Here is a 25323-nt window from a genome sequence, read left to right as displayed (position 1 = left end):
GAAGGGCAGGTGTGTGCAGTGGAGGGTCAGGGAAGGGCAGGTGTGTGCAGTGTGGGGTCAGGGAAGGGCAGGTGTGTGCAGTGTGGGGTCAGGGAAGGGCAGGTGTGTGCAGTGTGGGGTCAGGGAAGGGCAGGTGTGTGCAGTGGGGGGCAGGGGATGCAGTGGCTGAAGAGCAGCCTTGGGGTGTGACCACGAGGGGGTCTCTGGCAGCCTGGGCATGAGCCTGTGGGTGGAGTCAGGGTGTGGTACAGTCAAATGATAGTGGGTTGGAGACCACAGGGGACCTCTTGGTTACCAACATGCTGCCACTTAGAACCACTGATCTGAACCATGTCCGAGGGGGACTGCAGCAGGGGGGCTCCAGGACCTACCTGGGAAGAGGAGAGCAGGGCTGGCAGTGGCTCTTCCTGGTACCCCTCCTTCCCGCAGGGCTGGACAGAGGAGCTGGGACCCATTTCTGGCTCTTTTACCTGCTGCCTGGAGTCCTTGGTAGTGCCATGTAACCTTTCTGAGCCTCAATTTCCTTCAAGCTGGGAATTAAACAGGGATCATTGAGATAACATACACAATGCCACAGTCAGCGCTCCGTGGACGAGGTCTCAGCACCGCCAGTGGGGTGGGTGCTAGCACTCCGTCTGCTTTCCAGGTCGGAACCTGAGGCTCAGAGAGGTTAAGTAACCGGTCCACAGTTGCATAGCCAGGAAGAAGCAGGATTTGATTCTAGGTGGCCTGACTCCAGAGCTCAGTACTGAACTATGTGAAGGAACCCGACCAGGGTATTGGCCCTGCAGCTGTTACTAAATGAATATTAAATCAGCAAATGTGCGAGAAGGAAGATAATCAGATAATGTCGCTCTAGGGAGAGGTGGAGTGTCGCATGAACCACAGAGTTTAGACAGAAACCCTTGTCCCCTGGGCCCTGGCAAGACCCTTTGATCCTGTGATAGAATCACGTGGTGCACTGTGCTCTGAGGGTACCTTCTGAGTGTGACCATAGCTTCGGGCCACCTACCTATTTTCTGACACATATGAGGGCCCAACCAAAGCCACTTCTCCTCTGGGCGTTTTGCAGGGAGTGGTCAATATTCCCTCACCTTTGTGTTCTTCCTCCAGTTCCCTCTCCCCTCTTCCAGTGCTTAACTACTGCCCTCCTCCTTCCTCCTGTCTGTATGGTGGGGAAGCACTGGGGACAACCCTAGAGGAATTGCCTGGAGGGTGGGAGGGTCCCACAGGTCCACCGGCTATCACAAGGTTGCCTGCTGAGGGCCCCAGGAGGTGGGTGTGTGTGCCAGCTGCCAGGGGCACAGAAGAGGCTCTCAGCTCAGCCTGGGAAAGTTGATGGGAGGCTCTCCAGAGGTGGGGACACTTGGGCTGGGTCTCATATGCCCAAGGTGGGGACACATTCCCCAATGTACTCAAGGTGAGTGAGGACACAGAGGGGCAGGTGAGTAGCATGTGCTTAGAGTGGGGAGAGCAGTTAGAGGAAGAGGGGTCGGCCCTAGGCCTGGCCTCTTTAGACCTCTATCCCATTCATCCAATCAAACCCCTACCTCTCCAGCCCAGAGCAAGGCTCACATTCATGCCGCACTGGAAGGCCCTCCATGGATTGCTGTCTGTTCAGAGATTGAACAGACATTTTCCCAGCATTTTCCCACTCCCCTATGTGTCTGGTCCAATGGAGATGCAGAAAGACCGTGAGGAAAGGAGGATCCAGCACCCTGGGCGTCTGGGCTGGGCGTCGGGGCTCATGCTTGTAATCTCAGCACTTTGGGAGGCCGAGGCAGTAGATCACTTGAGCTCAGGAGTTCCAGACCAGCCTGGGCAACATGGCGAAACCCCACAATGCAAGAGATTAGCCGGGCGTGGTGGCGCACACCTGTGGGCCCAGCTACTTGGAGGGCTGCAGTGGGAGGATCACTGGAGCCTGGGAGGCGGGAGTGGAGGCTGCAGTGAGCAGAGATTGTGCCACTGCACTTCAGCCTGGGTGACAGAGGGAGCCCCGTCTCAAAAAACAAAAATGAAAAAAAAAACAAAAAAAACAAAAAAGAGGAACCCTGGGGTTTAGATTGGAGACAGAGCCTGATCACTGTGGTGGCTCCTGGGAAGAAAAGGGTCAGAGTCGAGAACCCGGAGAGGGTCGGCAGGAGACCGCAAGGGAGGGGCAGCTGCAGGGCAGCGAGGGCCTGCCGTCTCCACAGTCCTTTCAGTCTGCCGTGAGCGGGGACTCGAAGGCCTGTGGGTATTAACTCTACCCAGGAAGGAAAGATAGGAGAGACCGTAAAACCTCAGCAGATCGAATCGTTCAGCAGGGGAGTGGAAGCTTCAAGAGGAACTCCTCGCAGAATAAGAACGCTCCATATGTAAGCTCCACGTTGGGATCACTGGTGCATCCCCAGACTAAGGTACCAGACACATGAAAGGTACTCCCTAAATATTCGTTGAAGTAGCGAGCGAATGAATTTAGCCATAGTCACCTACATAGGTAAAAGCAGCCGTTGCTTTGCTCACAAAGTTTAAACCATGGCCAATACCAACTTTATCCAGATAATGAATTGGCAACTTTATGACCTTCTGACAAAGGGAACGTGTTAAAAGAATAAACAGATATAACAATTGTGTTTTTTCTTTTTTAGACAGTCTCGCTCTGTTGCCCAGGCTAGAGTATCGTGGCATGATCTCAGCTCACTGCAGCCTCCACCTCCCTGTTTCCAGTGATCTTCCTGCCTCAGCCTCCCAAGTAGCTGGGATTACAGGCGTGTACCACCATGCCTGGCTATTTTTTAATTTTTTTTTATTTTTAGTAGAGACAGGGTTTTGCCTCCACCCACCTTGGCCTCCCAAAGTGATTACAGGCATGAGCCACTGCGCCCAGCCATAAGCAACAATTTTTTAAAATCAAAGCATTGAGTGTTAATGATCTGTGTGTGCTGCCTCTCCCATGGGAACGTGGGTCCTCCTGCAGCGTGTGCTGCTGACCTTCCTTTAACTTTCTACAGATCTCCTCGGCCAGCAATCCCTCTTTATCTTCTTCCCTCGTGGCTCCCCCTCATCAAGTTTATCTTCTTATGTTGAAATTGTTCCATGTGTGTGGCTCTCAAGTGCACAAACTGGATGAATCTATTTACTCACCTTTCTCTTCGGTTAGAGATACCATGCCCTCATTAGTCCGGTCCAGCCTTCATGCCCATTCTACTTCTCTCCATCACACAGAATCTCATCTCATTCATGCTGATCCCTTCCATTTTCCCCAGCCTTTTACATATGTATATATTTGAAAATAATATACAGTATTGTCTTTGTATTTGAAAACTGTTCCTTAAAATCGTATCATACTGTACATTTAATTATTATTCTTTTGTTTTTTGAGACAGAGTCTTGCTCTGTCTCCCAGCCTGGAGTGCAGTGGTGCGATCTTGGCTCACTGCAACCTCTGCCTCCTGGGTTCAAGTGATTCTCTTGTCTCAGCCTCCCGAGTAGCTGGGATTACAGGAGTGCGCCACTGTGCCTGGCAAATTTTTTATACATTTCATTCTATAACTTGTTTTTTTCCAGTCAGCATAATCTTTGATTCATCCGAGTTGTAAGTAGAGATCTCGTTCCTTTAGAAATTGCTGTCTAGTTTTCCAGTGCATGCCACTTTTCACCTATATATTCTCCCAATGGTGGGCATCAATTTTGCCATAACATGGGATGCTGTAATGAACATTCTTTTTCCCGTCAGTTTGTGTAAGAGACTCTCCGGGTCTGGGCTACTCATTTAGGAAAAGAACTGCTGAACTGTGGAGTGTGTGGGGTCAATGGCAAACATGGTCACACTATTTTGCAGTCCCTCTCATTAAGAAGTGGGATCTGTTTCCTCACCTTTTGCATCTCGGCTGGCCTCGTGACTTGCCTTGACCCACAGAATATGGCAGATGTGATGCTATGCGACTTTGGGGCCTAGGCGTCAAGAGACCTTGCAGCTTCCATCTTTGTCCTTTTGGGAACTGGCTCCACCTATAGAGAAGAGGAGCTTCATCAACTAGCCTGACCTTAGGCAAGTCACCAGCTTGGCTTACCCCAAGTCACCAGCAACTTGATTCTGCCGCTCTTGGCTCTAACCCAGGCTCTCTTTGGTACCAAAGATTCCTTCCAGAGAGAGCAGCTGTCAGCCTCGCCAGCATCTTCCTGGACTAACCATCCAGCAGAGAGAAAGGTAGACAGAGGACAAAAGAGGGAAGCACAGTTTCTACAACCTGTGATTTTTTTCCCAGCTGCCCACCTCCTTGAGATGTTCTGGGTAAGGAAAGGTCTCTTAGGAGAGGAGAGGAGAGAGAGGAGGTCTTAGAAAGAAGAAATGGGGCTCCGTTCTACCTATTCCTAAGTCTTTCTTCTCTGAGGGGATTCTTTAGCCCTCTCTGCAAAGGAATCCTTGATGTTTGAGGGTGCTCCATGCGAAGCCTGCAAGAGCATGAAACCAACTCCCTATGGGTGCTGGGCCTCCAGGCCTGGGTCAGCTAGGTGTGGATGTGTACCTCTTGGGGAAGAAATTAGGGCATCTCAGAGACGATGCATCTTGGAAGTTCAATTTCTAACCTTTCCACAGCTCCTTGACACCTCTTAGGTTCAAGACAATGTGTAATTCAGCCCCTGTGGACTGTGAGCATCTAGTCCTTGCTGCACCAGAGAAGCCCCTGAAATATGCCAGGCTGTGTCTACCACGCATTTATCCAAGTCTACTGGAGACGAGGCTCAGGCTCCACCTCAGCCCCTAATCTGCCAAGGTTGTCAGGGATGTCCCCCAGAACAGCCCGTCAGCCTTGGTCACATCATCTGCAGCAGGCGATTGTATCTTCACTGTGCCAACAAGATGGTCCAAGCACATTTTCCATGGCAGGAAGCACCGAAATATCCGGCAACTTGCAAATATGGCACTTAGCACTCTCCCCTGTTGAAAAGTTAGACATGCCCATCGGTCTCTGGCTTTTTGAGCTTGATTTGGAGGAATTAAATGATGACACATGCACAGAGTCTCTCACCTATGTACGTTGTCTTCATGTTCTACCAAGTTCTAGCTAAAACACACTCATCTGGGCCTCTGTCCAAATCTAGGTCTTTCAGTTTCTATCCGAAATGGTGAATCTGAACTCTCCCTGAGGGTCGAACAAGGTGTGAGCTTGCTTTGTCTCAATTTGGCTTTCTCCAACCGCAAGTCCAATTGGAAGGGCGATGCCACGACCCTGCCATCACCCCCGCATTGCTCCTCTGCACGGTTTCTGGGACATTAGTCCTCTTTGGAACTCCCTGCCAGCCTCACACTGACTAACACACATCGGGATCCTGCTTCCCAGAGAGCCCACGGCAGGGGTGGCTGACCATCTCTGATGGCCGCTGGTCCCATCTTCCTCAAGTAAAGCTGTTCTCTCGGAGCCCCTAGGGACCTGCTTTTAGGTGGCAGTCTAGATCTTTGGTCATGGAGAAGAGGTTTTCCCAGCCGGCGTATCTGAGAGGGGCTGAGCGTGTTGAGAGAGATGGGTGGTCAAGCTCCGTGCTGCCAGCTTCGACGTGGTGCCTCGGGGTTGCTCCTCTGTGGGCTGTGAATGCACTTGCGTGGGACTTTTCAACAATAGATTGATGTGGGCTCCCTGCTTCCCCTTTAGAGAGATTCTGTTCCCTCACAGAAAACCCACCATTCTTGGAAAGTAGCCCCCAGAATACCTGTACCTCCTGGGCACATAGGACTTTGTAAGTCGTAGTCCCTGAGTTTCCAGGTTTGGTCCATGTCCTCCTCACTACTGCTGTCACTCGCCCATCACCTGCCCCTTCTCGTTTGTCTTCTATTTTCCCCACCCAGGGAACCCGGATGGAGGCAGGGTGACTGTTGCTCCTTGGCAGCAGGGTGCAGTGACATCAGGCCACTCTAGACAGTTTGCTGTGCAAACCTAAATGCAGCTCCCCCACTGCTGCAGCTCCCGGGCCAGCTCCTCTCCAGCCTCCGCAGGGATCCCAGCCTTATCCAGCCTGGCGAAGCCCCTCCTAGCGCTCTGCCTTCTGCGCGGATGGTGGGCACGCTTCTGCTCCTCTCTTGTGCTCCTGCCTGCCAGGGGCGCCGCTTCCCTCCACTCCCTCCTGTACCTCATTCTTGGAAGCTGGAAAGATCTGTCAGCTCTCCCGAGGCCCAGCGAGAACCACACAGCACTTCTCCCCAGTTGGGCGTCCCTTTCTCCTTCCAGGCATGCGTTCCATTCCTTGCCCTTGTGGCACCTCGAGGGCGCCCCAGTGGCCCACACGATCACCCGCTTTCAGGCCGGCAGCCCTGGCTCCGTCTCCCTGAGGTCCCAGCCCTCCGAGGCTTGCTGGGGAGCCCCCGGCCCGTGCTGTTCTGCCCCTGGAATCAAGACTTCCGTGGCTTCTCTCTCTCACAGTTTCTGTCTGGACCCCAGAGCTTTTTAGCTGACTCCACGTTTTCTTGTGTTCCTAGTGGGTGTCCCCTTCCCCCCACCCAAGTCAAGAGAGAGCCTTGGGTAGTGGGCTTCTGTCCGAAGCATAGCCACACCCTCTCCTTCCTCTCTTGCCGCAGTTCCCTGCTGACTGTGAGGTGGCGCTTTGACTTGGAAGCTTCCTGCTGGGTTGCTGCTGTCAAAGCCAGGTGGGTTCTCCAGCAAGGCTGCCTCCTGCACACAGGGCTCCGGCTCCAGGCAGAGCCGAGGATCCGCTCTCCCTCCCAGACACCTTCTCCATCTTCAACCCTAGGGTCTGGAGCAGGCCAGATGTCCGGCAAGGCCTCTGGGGCCAGGGCAGAAATGGACAAAGGAGGTCGGCCCTAGCTGCTCCAGATCGGCCTAGAAGGGCTTCAGGGTGTTCTGGCTCCTGCACCGACACAGGCCAGGGCGCAGCAGGTGGGGACAGGCAGAGTGGCCGGGGATCCATCTGGGAGGGGCCGGGCTGCCTCGTGGGTGGAGGGCCCCACGGCCTTCTTCCAGGTGCTCTGGGCAGGCCTCGACACGGGCCACGGTCGCCTGGAGGCTGAGCCAGCTCCAGCCGCCGGAGCTGGATTCCACCCCAAGCCTGGGCAGAAGAAATAAAGGGGCTCTCTTGCCAGCGCTTTCTTCCCAGTTACGGTTTTTGGCCCTGCCCCTGGTGCTCGCACAGCCGCCATCTGGCTCTCTCTGCTGTGGCCCAGCCCCCGCAGGCTCGTGGGCCTTCCGGGAGGGGCTGCTCGCCCGTGAAAACCCGGGGTCTGGGGGAGCAGCTTGTGGGATGCCAGGCGGGAATGGCTGAAATTCTGGGACTGCCTCCCTCGCCGGGTCCCTGGCTGGCCTCTGCCAGCTCCTGCGAGACTTAGACCTCGGTTTCCTTTCCAGAGCCGGGGATGGAGCAGGCAGGGCCCTGTGTGAGATCTCAGCCCTGGGGGAGCAGAAAGAGCTGTCTAGGGGGACGCTGAATGCTGCCCCGGGGGTCCCGCGTGCTGGATCCTGGCAGAATCCTGCTGTACGGCCCACAGCGTTTATAGACGGGGCCCCTCAGCCTCCCCGCACACATATTCCCAGTTTTATTTTTAAGGAAATAATAACAACGCAATTAGCTATTCCTTTGTACGGGTCCAGTCAAGGAATAATTTAAAGGGACCAGCATGCTGGAATCGCCCTTCTCCTCCTGGCTGGGAGGCAGGGGTGGGAGCGAGCTTGGGAAGGGTGGACGGCCCCACTGCCCGTGGGCTCGGGGCTCACCGTGACGCCCCTGGTCCAAGGCTGCCCACACTCTCTGGGGACTCTCAGCCCCCCTGTGACCAGGAGGGGTTAAAACACACACTCTAAAGGAGTTAAAAACTGACAGACAAGCGAACACATCAAACACGACACTTGAAAGAGAAGAAGAGCCACAAGGATGGAGCGGTGGAGCGTCCCAGTCCCCGAATGCTGGAAACAAAGGCTGCTTCTCCCTGCCCAGGGCTCGCGCCGCCATCCGCATCCTCGCCCAGAACGCTGGGGATGGGTCTTCAGGGACTACGTGACCAGTTACTGCGCTCTCCGTGCCCAAGCACTCGGAGGGGCTAATTAGTGCTTTTAATATGCAAATCAGAGCCTGAGCAGATTAAATCTAGTAAAAAAAAAAAAAAAAACCAGCTGGTGAATATGTTGTTTTAATTATTACTCCAAAGAAAATATAGGCCTGGCTTAAGAGGATAGCAGGCAGGTGTATGAAGTTCTTATAGAAGGACTGTTGGTTACTGGGAGAAGCCCAGCTAGGGAGGGACTCTGGAGAACTGGTGTGGGGTGAGGATGCTGGGAGGGACCAGAACCCTCACCATGGCCAGGCACCCCGAGCTGTGCAATCTTGGGCAGTTGCTTTCTCCCCTGGGGCCTCCCAGCGTCATCATCGCCAACATCGGGGGCTTGGATGAGAAGATCCCATTCATTCATTCATTCATTCACTCATTCGGCAGATATTTATTGGTGGCCTACCACGTGCCAGACACTGTGCAGGTGTCAGGATCCTCTGGTGAGCAATAGCAGCTCGGCTCCTGTCTCATGAGGCTTGCATTTTAGCAGGAAAGGTGTGGCAACAAGTATCACACCAACAAATCAGACAACGGCAGATTGACGGAGGCGCGGAGACCGGACCAGCTGGTGGCTGGGAAGGAGCATGGCCAGCAGCACTCTCGTTCTCCCATTTGGTTGGCAAGAAGGGCCTCACTGGAGAGGTCGTTTACACTGAGACCTGGCGGGTGACGTGAAGCCAGGGGAGTGGTAAGGACAATCCCAGTCCCTTCAGGCGGCAATGAACAACCCCATGGCACTCCCATCTGACACAAATCCAGTCTCACGGAACCCAGTCGTGTTGGGGGAAACGGAGGAGCAGGGAGGGATGGGACATCCTCAAAGTGGACAGAAAACAAGTCCAGCTGGGCTGACCCTAACTTCGTTTCTCTTTTGAAATAAGAGCAAGGAAGGAAAAGCTGATTAGGGGAAGTCTGTTTTCCCCACGATCCTCCCTGTCCCATGGGCTCCAGTGACTCAAGACCCTTACCTGGTAAACATATTTGTCAGGAGGTGGGGGACAGCCACACAGGAGCTCCCATGAGTGCGCGTGTGTGCGGGTGATGGGTATGTGATCGCGTGCATGTATGCACTCAGCTGGCATCCTTGGCTAGAAACAGAACTTCCAGCTCCGGCATGCTTGGAAACACACAGCCATTCTAACAGGTTCTTACCCTTCCGGTGGGATGGAAGGCAAAGGAAGCTCCTGTCTCCCGGGGCTGCCAACAGGGCGAGGTCCGCTGGACGTGCCGACAGGCTTGGTGTTCTGATTCCCTGGGCCTGGCGCCTGACTTTCTGCGTGGGATTTACTTTTATGGGAAATGACAAAACAAAACTCAGAGATCAAGGTGTGTCATATCTCCAGACACATACAGAGCGGCCTGAGTTCCACTTTCTTGGGTACAGGAGCAGAATATGGAAAAACAAATGAAAAATTCATTCTTCTCCACCAACTTCGCCTGGAGGCAGCGGGGGGAAAATTCTTTGCACAGAATGGAGAGTAAAGAAAGGGAGGGTATGACAAGACTAAAGCAATCAGAGAGAGCAAGAAAGAAGAGAAAAGAAAGCGCTCGAGAGAAACAGAAACAAGACAGAGAATGAGAGGCAGAGAGATGGTGTCAGAGAGGAGGTGAGGCAGACACGGGAGGGAGAGGAAATGAGAGGAAGGAGAGGAGACCGAGAGGCGGAGAGGCGAGAGGAGAAAGCCAGACAGAAGGGAGAGTGGAGAGAGGGGGGAGGAAAGGAGAGAGGGGCACAGGAGAGGAGAGAGGGGAGAGAAGCCAGAGAGGCAGCGAGGTGGGCAGGGGCCAGGCACCCTGGGTGCAGGTGGGCATCCCCTGGCTCCCCACTGCCACCAACACACCTCCTCCAGCGCGACAGTCTGTCTGCAGGCATCCACAGGCAACCACAAGGACAAAATGATGTCTCCTTTCCAAGAAAACAAGTTTGCAGCACATATGTGTGCCCCGCGGGCTCTCCATGCTGCCTGGCTGGCCTGGCAGGAAGAAGTGGGTGAAGGACACGCTGCACCCACGCAGGGCTAGGACAGGACGGTCCAGGGCCCTAGTGTAGTGCAGTGGGTTCATGCTGACCCTGAGCAAATGAGTGTCCCCGTGCACAACTTCCCCATGCATTCTAAGTGAACCAAAGCTCAGAGAGTTGGGGTCACCTGGCCAAGGTTGCCAGGTCACCGGTGATAGAGCAGGAGGGGCCCAGCATGACCAGCCATTGTGCTGCACTTACTTAAGGGCACAGGTGCTTCTTGCCTTTCCTTTTACCTCTCAGCTCTCTCTCTCTCTCTCTCTCTTTTTGAGATGAGTCTTGCTCTGTTGCCCCAGGCTGGAGTGCAGTGGCGTGATCTCCGCTCACTGCAACCTCTGCCTCCCTGATTCAAGTGATTCTCCTGCCTTAGCCTCCTGAGTAGCTGGGCCTACAGGGGTACACCACCACGCCCAGCTAATTTTTTGTATCTTTAGTAGAGACGGGGTTTCACCACGTTAGCCAGGATGGTCTCACCTCCTACCTTGGCCTCTCAAAGTGCTGGGATTACAGGCATGAGCCACTGCACCCGGCCTACCGCTCAGCTCTTTGTCCAGTTCAGAGAAGTTGACTGAGCACCTCCTCTATGCCAGGCACTGTGCAGGCCCTGGGAGTGGAACAATGCCACGTCTCTTTCTGTCAGCAAACTCCCAGTTAGACAAGGAAGCAGTCTAGAGCCATGAGGGTGAAGACAGGGTGTTGGGGGTGGGGGCGTGGGTACCAGGGAGAGCACAGAAGATACTAGTCATGGCGGTTACAAGCTGTGAACTGTTGACTACAGGCCAGGACTCACGTTGTCCTTCAGTGGGTCCTGGTGACAGTGCGGTGAGGTGGCTGTAACCCTCACTCTGCCCAATGTCCCACACACCAAGGTCAGAAGGTTGCAGTGGAGATGGAGGAGGATGTTGGCAACGGGGGTTTGTGGGAGATGATGCAGGAGCTGGGCTTTGGAAAATGGCAGAGTTGGCCAGGGAAGGACAGGTGGAAAGGGCGTACAAGGCAGAAAACACACATGAGCCGAGGCTGCAGGTCAGACTGTGCAGAGCGTGTGCGGGCAAACAGAAGACACTGGTTTTAGCAAGTCTTCAAGTGTGAGTCTGGGAGTGGTGGGCTATGAGGGTGATTGGGCTGACAGAGGAGAGATCACAGAGGGTGAAGGGGAGTCACTGACCGAAGAGTTTTAGGAAGGGGGCAAAATGATTAGAGTTCTGGAAAGTTCCCTGTGGCTGCAGGATAGAGCCATTGATCTCTACCATTTAGATCTATAGATCTAAGAGAAACCAGTCAGGACCCTGTCCCAAGGGTCCAGGTTAGAGACCACACGGTCTCCTGCTGGCTAGCACATCCTCAGAACAGTGTGAGGGCCAGATTTTAAAACCCTCTTGGGAGAAGATTCAGTCAGACTTGCTGAGTATTTGGAAGTGGGAGTAGGACTTCCAGGGTGACAGCCTGGTCTTGGCAGTGACCTGGTGGCTGCAGGTGCCATTCAGCAAGATGGAAAGACGCCGAAGCATGCAGCATGACTTCCTCTGAACATGATGACTTGGAAGCACTTTGGGAGGTGGCAGGCAGCTGGATACAATCTGACACTCTGGGAAGAGGTTTGGGCGAGGCGTGAACTTGATGGCCGTCCATACAGGGTGGTAGTTGTTGCCATGAGAGGGAGTCAGGACTCCTCTTGAGGAGGACAGGAAAAGTCAGAGGAGCACGGGCTGAAGATGGAGACCTAAGAACATGGCGTGTGCGCTGTGGGAGGAGGAGGTGGGGTCTGCACAGGAAGCAGTGAGGACCGTGAGGGGCATCGGGAGGGAGCACAGTATGGAGGTGAGGAGGAGGGCTGGAGGGCGGGAGTGGCCAACAGTGTCACATGCTGCCAAGCAGCCCCTGGGAGATGGGCTGGGGAGTGACGTCTGGGTTTGGCAGCTGGGGATAACCGGAGACCAGAAGCGGGGAAAAAGGGCAGTGGCTACTGCTCAGGGCTTGCGGAATGAGCACGTGCATGGTGGGCATGCCCAGCCCTTTCAAGGTACTTGTTAGAGAAGGAGAGAGAATTGTAGTGAGAAGTGGCTTCTGGTCAAGGGCTTCACAGAAAGGAGAGACTCAGCTCTAGGCTGTGGAGAAGATGCACCTGCAGGCTTAGGAGTGAGGAAGAACAGAGGGGAGCAGGAGCCCGGGAAGGGCTGCTCTTGAACAGGAGCGACGAGCTCATCCCCTGGGACTGGACGCGAGGCAGGGACAACGGGGCAGGTGCAGGTGTTTGTGGAGGGCGTAGGTCAGGGAGCTGGGGGTGTCGCGTTTGAGTGCCTCGTCTCCCCTCTTCCTGCCCCACAAAGTGGAAGACAACCTTCTTCACTGAGAATGAAAGGACTGCATGTTGGGTAGATGCTTGAGGACATGGAGGTTTGGCTGAGGGGAATGGGAAGAAAGGCCCTGAGACAAGTAAACAGATAGGATGGTGTTGACTGCTGGGGAACAAATTACCCAGAAACTTAGAGGCTTAAAACAGCAAACAGCTATCATCACACATGGTTCCTGAGGACCAGGAATCTGGTAGTGGCTTTGCTGACTGGTCTGGCTCGAGACCTCTCATGAGATTTCAGTCAAGATGTCAAACACCACATGTTCTCACTCATAGGAGGGTGTTGAACAATGAGAACACATGGACACAGGGAGGGAAGCATCACACACTGGGGTCTGTTGGGGGGGATTGGGGGGGGACAGCTGGGAGTGGAGAGGGTGGGAGGGATAATGTGGGGAGAAATGCCGGATATAGATGAAGGTGGAATGGAGGCAGCAAACCACCTTGCCATGTATGTACCTATGCAATAACCCTGCATGATCTGCACATGTATCCCAGAACCTAAAGTAAAATACAAAACAAGATGTTGGTTGGGGCTGCATTCATCTGAAGGCCTGAGTGGGGCCGGAGAATCTGGCTTGAGCTGGCTCCCTCATGTGGTCACTGGCTAGAGGCTTCTGTTTCTTGCTGAGTGAGCCTCTCCATGGCCCTGTTTGAGTGTCCTCTCTGTGTCATCTGGCCTCTCCTGGCACAAGTGACCTGAGGGAGAGGAGGAGGCTGCAGTGCGTTTTCAGGCCTCATTTTGGAAGTCATATGCTATGATGCTATTTGTTATTACTATTATTATTTTGAAACAGAGTCTCACTCTGTTGCCCAGGCTGGAGTGCAGTGGTATGATCTCAGCTCACTGCAACCTCTGCCTCCCAGGTTCAAGCGATTCTCCTGCCTCAGCTACCTACCCAGCTAATTTTTTTTTGTATTTTTAGCAGAGACAGAGTTTCACCCTGTTAGCCAGACTGTTTTTGAACTCCTGACCTCAAGTGATCTGCTCACCTCCGCCTCCTCAAGTGCTAGGATTACAGGTGTGAGACGCCATGCTTGGCCAGTTCTATTTATTAGAAGCAGGTTACTAAGTCCGACGTACATTCAAGGGGAGGTGGCATTAGGCTTCCTGGTTTGAGAGGAGAAGGTATGGACATATTTTAAAGCCTCCATACAGGTCACTGTGAATGGAGACTCATGGGGACAGTGATCTGCACGGCTAGCATCCGAGGAGCGGCAGAGAGGCCAGGAGAGACAGAGCCCAGGGCCTCAGGTCTGCAGTCTGAGGATGGATGTAGCCCAGATGGGCCTCATTGGCTCTAGGCTGGGGTGGGAAGGGTAAGGATAAGAGGGGAAGGGTGCTGAGGACTGGCAGAGAACACGGGCTCAGGCATTGGAAGGCTCTGAGAGGGTGGAGAGCAGATGGGGGCACCAAAGTGGGCATTTCCTAGGCCCTCATGTCTCAGCTCTTGTCACCTAGAAAATCAAGTCTGAGGCAAAAACTTGGATGCTCACACTTTATTGGTGAGTGAAGACCCAGAGAAGCAGAGGGAAGGAAGAGGGAGGGAAAATAGAAGAGTGCGTTACTCAGCATCAACCAAGAGCAGCCAACTGCTGGTCCCGGGAGAGTGTCTTCTGCCCTGCCCACTGCAACTTTGAGCAGTTTGTGCTGGGGGAGAAGAGAGAAGACTTGACTTACTGAAGCCTCTGTCCCAGTAGTGACATCTTGCCCCATAGGCCATCAGCTTTCTGCTTTTGTAGGGAGTGATACCCGGGTCTACTGGTGGCTGCTGAGGAAGCCACGTGTCCTGACAGCAGCAGCAGGGACCACAATGTGAACCCGATGCCAGGGACTCGTGGGCCCCTGTGGGCGAGCCATGCAGCTGTGTGGCACCTCTGGGTGCACCTGACAGTGGGCGAGAGGTGAGAGGTGAGGTCCCGTCGGGGTGGCTTCTGGGGGTCTGAGAGACAGGGGTAGGGACACAGCAGGAGGCCTGACAGGAGCACCTTGGCAGCGTGACCCTGCCATGCAAATGGTAAGGAAGATCCAAATCTCCCCGCTCTGTGGTCCTCAAACAGGCGTTAGGTGCTGGGTGATCTTCCTGGAGGGTCAGCAGTAACATCCAGGGAGGTCCAGGGATTCTCATCACATGGGCCCGGCTGACCTCACTGTGCACCAGATGCTGGGGCAGGGGCGGGGACACAGAGGTGAGTCAGGACTGGTTCCCCTCCCCATATTCAAGGAGCTCACAGGGCAATGGGACAGACAGATAGACAGACAGGCAGACCAGGCAGGCAGAGAGGCAGTTGCTGTACACTGCTTTGAACAGTGGCCTCATCCTGCGCTGACAGAATGAGGAGGACTTCCTCCGAAGTGAAAGAGAGAAAGAGACTACTCAGTGGCTTTGGCAGTTGGAAATATCTAGGGAGCCTTTAGCTAGAAACACAGACCATTATAATGATATAAAATGATGATAATAATTATTATCTAATGATGACATCAAGACAACATAGAAAATGCACACTCTACACTGTACAAAGAACTTCCCTTGTCACCTTCCAGCATCTCAGTGTCAAGGAAACTGAGGGGAAGAGAGGAGAGGTGACCTGCCCAGAGTCCCACAGCTAATCAGTTGCAGGGCTGGGACCACGTCTCAAGTTTTGCATGAGGTTGGAGGCTAACAATGACAGTTTCTTACATTTCCATAGCTTTTTATAATTTACGCAGCACTTCCACATGATGTGATTTTTATCTTCGTAATGATTCCCTGATGCATATGTGCATTAATATTCACATTTTACTTTTATTTATTTTGGGACAAGGTCTTGCTCTGTCACCAAGGCTGGGGTGCAGTGGCACAATCGTAGCTCACGGTAACCTTGAACTCCTGGGCTCAGGCAATCTTCCTGCCTCAGGCCTTCTGAATAGCTGCAGCTATAGGCGTGAGCCGCTGTATTCTATAAAATAGCCTCATTTCAGCCTTGCACAGTGGCTCACGCCTGTAATCCCAGCACTTTGGGAGGCTGAGGCGGGTGGATCACCTGAGGTTGGGAGTTTGAGACAAACCTGACCAACATGGAGAAACTCCATCTCTACTAAAAAAATATATATATATATATAAATAGCTGGGCATGGTGGTGCATGCCTGTAATCCCAGCTTCTCAGGAGGTTGAAGCTGGAAAATCGCTTGAACCTGGGAAGCAGAAGTTGCAGTGAGCCGAGATCACGCCATCACACTCCAGCCTGGGCAAAAAGAAGAGTGAAACTCCATCTCAAACAAGTAAAATTAAAAATAAATAAATAAATAAAAATAAAATAAAATAAAACAGCTTCATTTTATAGAAGAAACCAAACGTCATGGAAGTGCTGTATACATTGCTAACTGGCAGGCAGTGGGCTTACACCCAAGCCTGCCCCAGGGCTGCCCAGTGCTGTCAGGAGCTTGTGTTCAGAAGTCATTCACTGGCCATGCTTTGGTTTTGCTGTGGCATGTCAAAGTTAAGATCAAGAGCTTCCTTCCTTTCTTTCTTCTTTCCTTCTTTCTTTTCTTCCTTTCCTTCTTCCCCTTTTTCTTTCTTTCCTCCCTTGATAAAAACCCTTCCTTCCTCCCATCCTCCCCCCCTTCCTTTCTGTTCTTCTTTCCTTTTTTTCCTTCCTTCCTTCTCTCTCCTTCCCTTCCCATCCTTCCCATCCCTCTCTCCTCCCTCCCTCTGTCTGTTCCTTCCTTCCTTTCCTTTTTTCCTTTCTTCTTTCCTTTTTTCTTTTCTTCTCTGTCTTTCCCTCCCTCCCCTCCTCTCTCTTCCCCTCCCATCCCGTTGCCTCCTTCCTTCCCTTCCCTTCCCTCCCTCCCTCCCTTCCTTCTTTCCTTCCTTCCTTCGTTCCTTCCTTCCAATGGGCTCTTGCTCTCTCACCCAGGCTGGAGTGCAGTGTCACAATCATAGCTCATTGCAGCCTCGATCTTCCAGTCTCAAGCAATCTTCCTGCCTCAGCCTCCTGAGTACCTGGAACCACAGGCCACCTACTAGACATCATGCCAGGTTCATTTTTATTTTTTGATTTTTTAGTAGAGACAAGGTCTCACTATGTTGTCCAGGCTGGTCTTGAACTCCTGAGCTCAAGCGATCCTCCTGCCTTAGCCTCCCAAAATGTTAGGATTACAGGCATGAGCCACTGCGCCTGGCCTAAGACTTGTTTTTCTAGTTTTATAAAATTTCAGAAGACAGGAAGAACCCCACCTCCGTCCTCCATCCTCCATCCTCCTTATGCATATATGTATCCATTCTTTGTGTTCTTAGATCAGGGGTTGGCAAACGAAGCCCTATGGGGCTAAATCAGGCCTGTGGCATGTTTTTGCAAGCAAAGTTTTATTGGCACACAGTTATGCTCATTTGTTTCTATATTGTCCGTGTCTGTTTTCATGCTACAATGGCAGGGTTGAGTAGTTGTGACCAAGACAGGTGAGCCCACAGAGCCCAAAACTTTACTGTCTGGCCTTTTAAAGAAAGAGTTTGCAGACTCTCTTTGAGCCTGTCACAGGTCCTGGCTCAATCTACGTTCGTTAAATGAGTGAATGAGTTTCAGGTAAGAGTAGGAAGCCCCGAATAATCCAGATGGTTGTGTTGATAGTGGATATTCTCTTGGCTTCACGTTGGTCAGAAGGGGAGATGAAGAAGAGGCAAATTGAGTTGAGAGTTGTGTTTACCTCAGTGAGGAACTACTCTGAGCTCCTCAGAAATCCAGGCTTGCTGCCAGGCGCTACCCTGTTCCTCTGGGAATCCGGGTGCCTACTGGCGAGCCAAGGCGGTGTTTGGAGTAAGCACTGATGTATACAGGTAAAACACACCCATACACACACGCACACACACACACACGCCCACACACACATGCCTGCCAGCGTGTTAGACCTGCCCACCTCTTCAGTAAGGGAAGAAATGTAGAAAGAGGGGCTGTGGGTTGGTGAACCTCCATCTGCACCTCTATGAGGTTTGCCCTCCAGGCCTGATTGGCATTCGCTCCCATGCACAGCTGCAGCATCCGTTAGGCACCTGGTGGGCTGCAGTCAAGGGCACTGAGACCGTGGAGGGACCCGAGTGGTACTGCAGTCTGGCCTCTTGCTCTCTGGCCAGTCAGAGTTGCTGCCAGCGGTTGGCAGTGGTCCAGAGGTGGGCAGGGCTTCATCCAGCTCTGGGGCTTCTGTGGCGGTCACACGTCTGCATCTCCTCAAATCACTGTCAGCCGGACCTTCGAATCAGCTCAGTGCGGGGGGAGTTGAATGTCATGGATGGAATCAGAGAATCCTTTCTTCCTTGAGTTGGCTAAGACCTTTCTGATTGCCCATTGTAACATTTCTCATAGGCCTGGTGGAAGTTTGGATATTCCCAGGGATAGGGGTCTCATGACCTCTCAAGGAAGCCCATCCCACCGCTAGAACGCCTCCTTTGGTTGACCTTGTGTTCCCTTTGTGTGTCCACTGTTGCTTATCCTCCCAGCAGCTGTGCCCACCAAGCAGGTGTCCTCCTTTTGTGTCAAAACTGCAGTAGCAGAGGGAGAAGCAGTAGACTCAGAGCTGCGCTGTCTGAGCACCTCCTGGTCTTCCTGCAGACCCAGGATGTGATCTTGAAAGAGTAACTGAACCTTCTGAGACCCAGGTTCTTCACTGGAAATGGAAATCATGTAGTGTCTGACTCGTAGTGGTGTTAAAAGGATCAAATGAGAGAAGGCAGGAGAAACACCTGGTGCAAAGGCAATGAACAACAACCATAGCCATATTGTAAATTGCCGGGCAATGCAACCTAGAAAACTGTGCCAGGGGAACGAGTGGATGTGGGCATGGAGATTGATAAAGCTTGGAACTTTGGATGAAAGTGTGGGTTCTGAGGTGGAAGGGAATTATATTATTATGTATAATTATAAAACAATGCTTGAGGCTGGGCATGGTGGCTCACGCCTGTAATTCCAGCACTTTGGGAGGCGGCGGTGGGCGGATCATCTAAGGTCAGGAGTTTGAGACCAGCCTGACCAACACGGCAGAACCCCGTCTCTACTAAAAATACAAAAATTAGATGGGCGAGGTGGTAGGTGCCTGTAATCCAGCTATTTGGGAGGCTGAGGCAGGAGAATCGCTTGAATCTGGGAGACAGAGTTTGCAGTGAGCTGAGATCACCCCATTGCACTCCAGCCTGGGCAACGAGAGTGAAACTCTGTCTCAAAAAAACAAAAACACAAACCAACCAACCAAGAAAAATCAGTGCTTGGGCATGTGAAGAATGACTGCACTTAAATACATTGATTTAGAGAGAAATCAAACACAATGGGAGGGCGAGGAAGAAGGACGGCACCGGGAGAAGCTGAGCTGTGGGCAGGCCCGAGGACAGCCTTGGTGGAGCCTGTGGTGAGCTTTGGAATTAGCATGGCCATCACTGTTGTCCTGAGCTGGGCGACATGGCCAGGCTTTGGTGCTCCCACATGGATCAGTTGTTGCACGTGGGCTACCCTGGAAGGAATGTGCTCTTGGGCTTGGGGACTTACTGCAGCGGATGAGATCCCTGTAGGAGCTGAGAGCTGAGCTCTGCTTACAGCACTCTCGGAAGCCGGGGCAAAAGTCCCATTGAAGAGGATCTGGGTGGAGCATCACCGTGTTCACCATATTCCGCCACTTGGACCTCCAGGACCTACTTCTTCATATATGTTCTGGGCATCACTCCTCTGAGTCCTGGGTGGACCTCTCTTCCTGGGAGAAACTCAGAAGGGGAAGGTTGAGGAGACTATTGCTTCTGAGGCTGCAGCTGACCGCGGGGCCATGAACTGATAGTCCTCATCTCATCTCCCTCCTCCAGTAGGCACTCTGGGTTCTTCTCACCCCTGGCTTGTGCCTCTTCTGCTCTTAGCTGGTTGCATGGCCGAGATCCTCATCCTTGGAGGGTCTGACTCCTAGCCACCATGCCCTTCCTTAGCCCATCATAGTTGGGCAAGGAAATATCAAGAGATGCCAAATGTTTTCCTCCCTGCTCTCACTGTGTACAGCCAACCTGCTTTTCTTGTTGATCGGGGTCAGTCCGCTCCACCAGGATGCTGACTCTGCTCTTGCTAAACGATTCCTCGGTCTAGGGATCCTGAAGCCTCAGGTAGCACTTGGAGCTTATCATTTAATGGGATTCTTGGTGAGCCCTTGGTACAATTGTTCTTAGGAACCAGGAGCTCTTGACATACAGAGCTCAAATTGTGGGAGCAGAAAGGACAAATCCCCCAAGTGAGTTGCTAAAAGTGAAGGTGATCAGGGTCTATTAGTCTACTAGGGCTACCATTACAAAGAACCACAGTCTGGGTAGCAATGGAATTTATGGAACTTTATTTCCTCACGGTTCTGGAAGCTGGAAGTCCAAGGTAAAGGTGTTGCCAGGGTTGGTTTCTTCTAAGACTTCTCTCTTCGGCTTGTCTTTCGTGTCTCCTCCCTGTGTGTCTGGGTCCTAATATCTTCTTATGAGGACACCTGCCGTGTTGGGTTAGGGCCCACTCCATGACCTCATTTGATTTTCATTACATCTTTAAAGGCTCTGTCTCCAATTACAGTCACATTTTGAAGTATTGGGAGTTAGGATTTCAACATATGAATTTTGTGGGGGACACAACTGAGCCCACAACAGACTCTTGCTTCCATTCCCTTAGTTCTGAACTTACCCATGTATTCTTCCTGTTGGGGACATAGCAGCATATATAGGTCTTTGATTTAAACTGCATATTGCATCCTGAAGAATGACACCTCATCTTTGCACACTGTGGCCTCAGTTGCACCTTTAACGGCAATTCCAACACTTTATCATGCCCACACTTCTGGATATAGATGTAACCCCTGGGTCACACGATCATGGCTACTTCCTGCACCTTCTTTGCCATAAAGCAGGTTCCCTCATCTGATGAAGGTCATATGGGATATTGTGCCCGGGGATGAAATGCTCTACATGCCCTTGGATAGTGGTGCTGGCAGAGGCCCTGCAGGCAGGAAAGGCAAAACCGTATCTGGAATGTTTGTCTGGCGTTTTCAGGGTGGAAGGGGTCCAATGTAGTCCATTTGCCACCAAGTGCCACATGGTGCCATATTGGGGGCTCAGCATTAGTCCCTGTTTCTGTCAGGTTGGACATTTGGGGATGGCAGTAACTGGACCAGCCTTGGCGAGTGGGAGCTGGTGCTGTTGGGGCCACGCAGAGCCTCCACATTGCTCAGGTGCCCTCATGCCAGCACTCGCGTGGCTGATGGCAGGGCCGGCCGGTGCCAGCTGGCAAGGCCGTTTGGTTGTTTAGCGCTCCTGTGTTGGATGTGCTCTTGTGAGCTGTGTGAGAAGAGGGTCTTCACCCTTGGTGCCCACTTCCAGGCGTCCATCCACATCTCCCTCCCAGACCTCCTTGTCCCAGATCGTCAGCTTTTCCTTTCTACAAGCCGCTGACCAGCTTGCCAAGATAATTGCCATGGATCGTGAGGCTACGTGTATTCCAACCTTAGGTCACGAAAGTGGACTTCAGCTTGCCCCCACATTCTGAGCCCCGTGGCTGCCACTGTGACCCTGTTTTCAGTACATTGCAACAGCTGTGGCCATCTGGTTTCTGATGGCGCTTATCCCCCTGTGATCAGTGAGCTTCGTCCTGCAGCGGTGTCTTCTCCACCATCGGCCTTGGCCTGCAGAGGGGATAACAGTGGTAGCCGAGGCCCTGTAGACAGGAAAGGCAAAACTCCTGCAGAGAGGAGTCCCCAGTGAACACTGAGAGCTTGTTTGGAGGTTCTAGCAGGGGAGCGCAGCTACTCCTCTATCCTTGACCAAACACTGGTCCTCCTCTATTGGGGAAGCTTTGGCACAGCTTCAGGAGGTATATGCATGCAGTGGTGAGGGGGTGGGGACACCTGGCTAGCCAGCCAGATCAGCTGAATCAACCTGGGCAATCAATGGGGTGAGAGCTGGCACAGCCAGATCACCCTTACATCCCCAGTGGACTTCGTAATCATGCTGGTGCCCCTCTCACTAGCCTATTTATTACGGCATTAGTAAATGACACATTTTTTGGGGGCTTCCTGTGGAACATACTCATCTCGTGTGTCTTCTGACCTTACACGGCATATCCACCCCAACATACCCACATCTCTGAGCCTTTCAGTTTCCCGTGGCACTATCTGCTATGGCAGTCCTGCCTGTCAGCCTCACAGAGGGTGGGCATCATTTTATTCATGCTTCCTGCAGACATCCTTGTAGAGTTTGCACCATCGCTGGGAGTCCTCATTGGGAGGTTAAACCTTGGGAGTGGACTCACAATGATGAAGTCTCCCCTTTCCAGTCTTGTACTCAGACCCCCTTGGTCAGGCACCCTCAGACTCCAGTGCCGTGACCACACTTTGGCAGGCTCCTGCTGGTCATGCTTACCGGGTCCTGGAGGTCCTCTGGTGTGCATGTGCCCTACTGAGTTATGTTGAGATTTAATCCTAATTCTAGGCCTAGAGGTCAAAAGGGAAAATGGGAATTGATTCTGAGGGGGCACATGCTGCCTTGTAGGGGAGGGTATCTGCATTGTCACTGAGCAAGGGGGAGAGCTAGTTTTTAATAGGGAAGAGTGGGCCACCAAGGGGGCGGGAAGTCCGATGATTCAAGAGTCGGGGGTATGAACATAAACACTTGTCATTGTGTATCATGGCCCTGGCCTTGGTGTGGCAGGTTGGCCTTGCTTAGGCGTGTCACCTTCTTTGGAGCTTGGCCGCTCTGGCCAAGGATGCACAGCACAGGAGTTCTGCCATCTGAACTAGGCTTCAGCAGAATGACTGTGGCTGCGTGCCAAGAATTGGGCAAAAGTAGAAGCCTGGCTGTTGTATAAACCAAATGAGTGGCTGCCACCCTGGCCCAGGGGCTCTCTGGGCTCAGATAGGTGTCTAGGGCATTAGTAATGTCTCCTGCCCTTTTGCCTTGCTCTCCCATACCAGCCAGCTGTGCGTGATTGGCTGCCCACCCTCACAGCCCCAGGAGGGCCCCACCTAGGGATGCGCTGTCCCCTTCCAGGACCCAGCACACTGACACCAACAGTGCTCTTCTGTTTGCTCAGGCTCTGCTCAGCTGGTTCCATTCCTGCTGTGACTGCCTGTATGCCCCACCCCTGTGGTCCTGCCCTGGTAAACTTGGTCCCGGCCAAGTTCAAATACAGACCGGCTGCTCTGGGGCCCATCATGCCCTCTTCTCTAGGTCCTGGTGTGGAAAACCTTCATTCAAGCACATGGGGAGAAATAAAGCTACCCACCCACCTGCCTTTCAGAGGGGACTGACATTCTAGAATCTGAATATAATCAAGGCAGCAGCTCTTTTGAGAGATCCTTGGGCTCCAGGAGGAGCAGGAAAGAACCTAAAATCTTCTCAGGTTTGGACTGGGGTCTCAAAGGCTCTGAGGGCCAGCTTATGTCTTGAACAGGAACAATGGAATTTTCTACTTATGGTCCCTCTGCCTGTTTCCAGGAGGAATCCTGCTTTGGGAGGTAGGCCTACTGAAATGGGCAATTGGTAAAGTAAGTCATGGCCCAGCTCTCAGGAGAGATCAGAGGCCCTGGAATGGAAGGTGCATGGGCCTTACCCATGGGTCTGGAGTCATGGCTGTACCCTGGAGTTGTAATAAATCCACTGGATAAGGCCTGGTGGCTGCTGAAGAATGCAAAAGCACCAAGGAATCAACAGTGTTTGGGAGTAGGAGTTGCTCAGAGGACGTGAGTGTGAATGTCTTATGAGACTCAAGGTGGTGCCCAAATCTTGACATCTTAACCTTTCCCCCTTCAGGCTTATAATTTCTGTTCTGAGACTGCCCTGACTCTAACCTTTCAGTAAAGAAACTGCATTTTTCTGGTGTGTAGGTCTTGTGGAAGTTGAAGGTCAGATTGACGCGGGTGGAGGTCGGTCCTATTATTAATACATTCAATCCCATCCTGGTGCAATGGTTTTTCTGTTTATTGATTGACTGATGCAGAGTCATGCTCTGTCACCCAGGCTGTAGTGCAGTCAGTGGTGCGATCTTGGCTCACTGCAACCTCTACCTCCCAGGTTCAAGCGATTCTCCTGCCTTGGCCTCCCAAGTAGCTGGGATTACAGGCACATGCCACCATGCCCAGTTGATTTTTGTATTTTTAGTAGAGACAGGGTTTCACCATGTTGACCAGGCTTGAACTCCTGACCTCGAGTGATCTGGCTGCCTCGGCCTCCCAAAGTGCTAGGATTACAGGCATGAGCCACCATGCCCAGCCCAAGTTTTTTTCTTTTTCTTTTTCTTTTTAAACAGCATTTTCAGAGTAAACTATAAATACTAAAATGTACTTATTTTAAGTCTACGATTCAATGTTTACTAAATTTATAGAGTTGTACAATCATCGCCACAGTCCAGTTTTAGAAGCTTTCGTCCTCCTTGCATGTTTCCTCCTGCCAATGTGCAGTCAGTTCCTGCTCCCGCCCCAGCACCTGACAACCGCTCATCTGCTGTTTCTATGAATTTGCCTTTTCTGGACATATCATATAAACGGAATCATACAATATGTAGTTTTTTGTGGCTGGCTTCTTTCTCTTACCATGATGTTTTTGAGGTTCATCTAAGCTGTAATGTATTTGAGTAGTCCATGCCTTTCTACTGCGGAATGTAATTCCATTGTAAGGATACCACCCCTTTTGTTCAACCATTCATTAACTGATGGGCATTTAAATTGTTTCAAGTTTTTTGGTTACTATGAATGTGTTGCTATGAGCATTCATCATGTACATGTCTTTGTGTGGAGAAATGTTTTCATTTCCCTTGAATAGATACCTAGCAATGGAGTTGCTGGATTGTAGAGGAAGTTTATGTTTAACTTTTCAAGAAACTGCCACACTGTTTTTCATAATGACTATCATTTCACATTCTCACCAGCAATGTGTGAGGGTTGTAGTTTCCACGTCCTTACCATATGTGTTATTGTCTTTTTCATTACAGCTAATTCTATTGGCTATACAATGGCATCTCATGGTGGTTTAAAATTCTTTTACTGATACATAATATTTGTACATTTTTATGGAGAAATATGATATTTTGTTACATGTATAGAATGTAATGATTAAGTCAAGATACTTTGGGTGTCCATTACCTTAAGTATTTTTCATTTCTATGTGCTGAGAACAGTTTAAGTCCTCTCTTCCAGTTATTCTGAAATACACAGTATGTTGTTAATTTCAGTTACCCTGCTCTGCTATCAAACATTGGAACTTAAACTGTATGTTTGTTCCCATTCACCAACCTCTCCTCTATTCATCCCCACCCCGCTTCTCAGCCCCTGGTAACTATCATTGTTCTCTCTACCTCCACAAGATCAATCTTCTATTTTTTTCAGACGGAGTCTTGCTCTGTCTCTCAGGTTGAAGTGCAATGAATGGTACAATCTTGGCTTACTGCAGCCTCCACTTCCCAGATTCAAGCAGTTCTCCTCCCTCAGCCTCCTGAGTAGCTGGGATTACAGGTGCACACCACCATGCCTGGTTGATTTTTGCGTTTTTAGTAGAGACGGGGCTTCACCATGTAGGCCAAGCTGGTCTTGAACTCCTGACCTTGGGTGATCCACCTGCCTTGGCCTCCCGAAGTGCTGGAATTACAGATGTGAGCCACCATGCCTGGCCAAGATTAACTTTTAAAGGTCCCATATGAGGGTGAGAACATGCGATATTTGTCTTTCTGTGTCTGACTTATTAACATAAGGACCTCTAATTCCATCCATGTTGCTGTAAATGACAGGATTTAATTCTTCTCTTTGGCCAAGTAGTATTTCATTGCATAATGTGCCACATTTTATCTCTTCCTCCGCTGATGGACACTTGGGATTCCATATCTTTGTTATTGTGAATAGTGCAGCAATGAACATGGAGTGCAGGTATCTCTCTGATACACTGACT

Source organism: Cebus imitator, unplaced genomic scaffold (assembly GCF_001604975.1).
Source record: "Cebus imitator isolate Cc_AM_T3 unplaced genomic scaffold, Cebus_imitator-1.0 Scaffold52, whole genome shotgun sequence".
NCBI classification, from domain to species: domain Eukaryota; kingdom Metazoa; phylum Chordata; class Mammalia; order Primates; family Cebidae; genus Cebus; species Cebus imitator.
The sequence above is the reverse complement of the archived record's forward strand: the minus strand, read 5'-3'. Positions refer to the sequence as shown.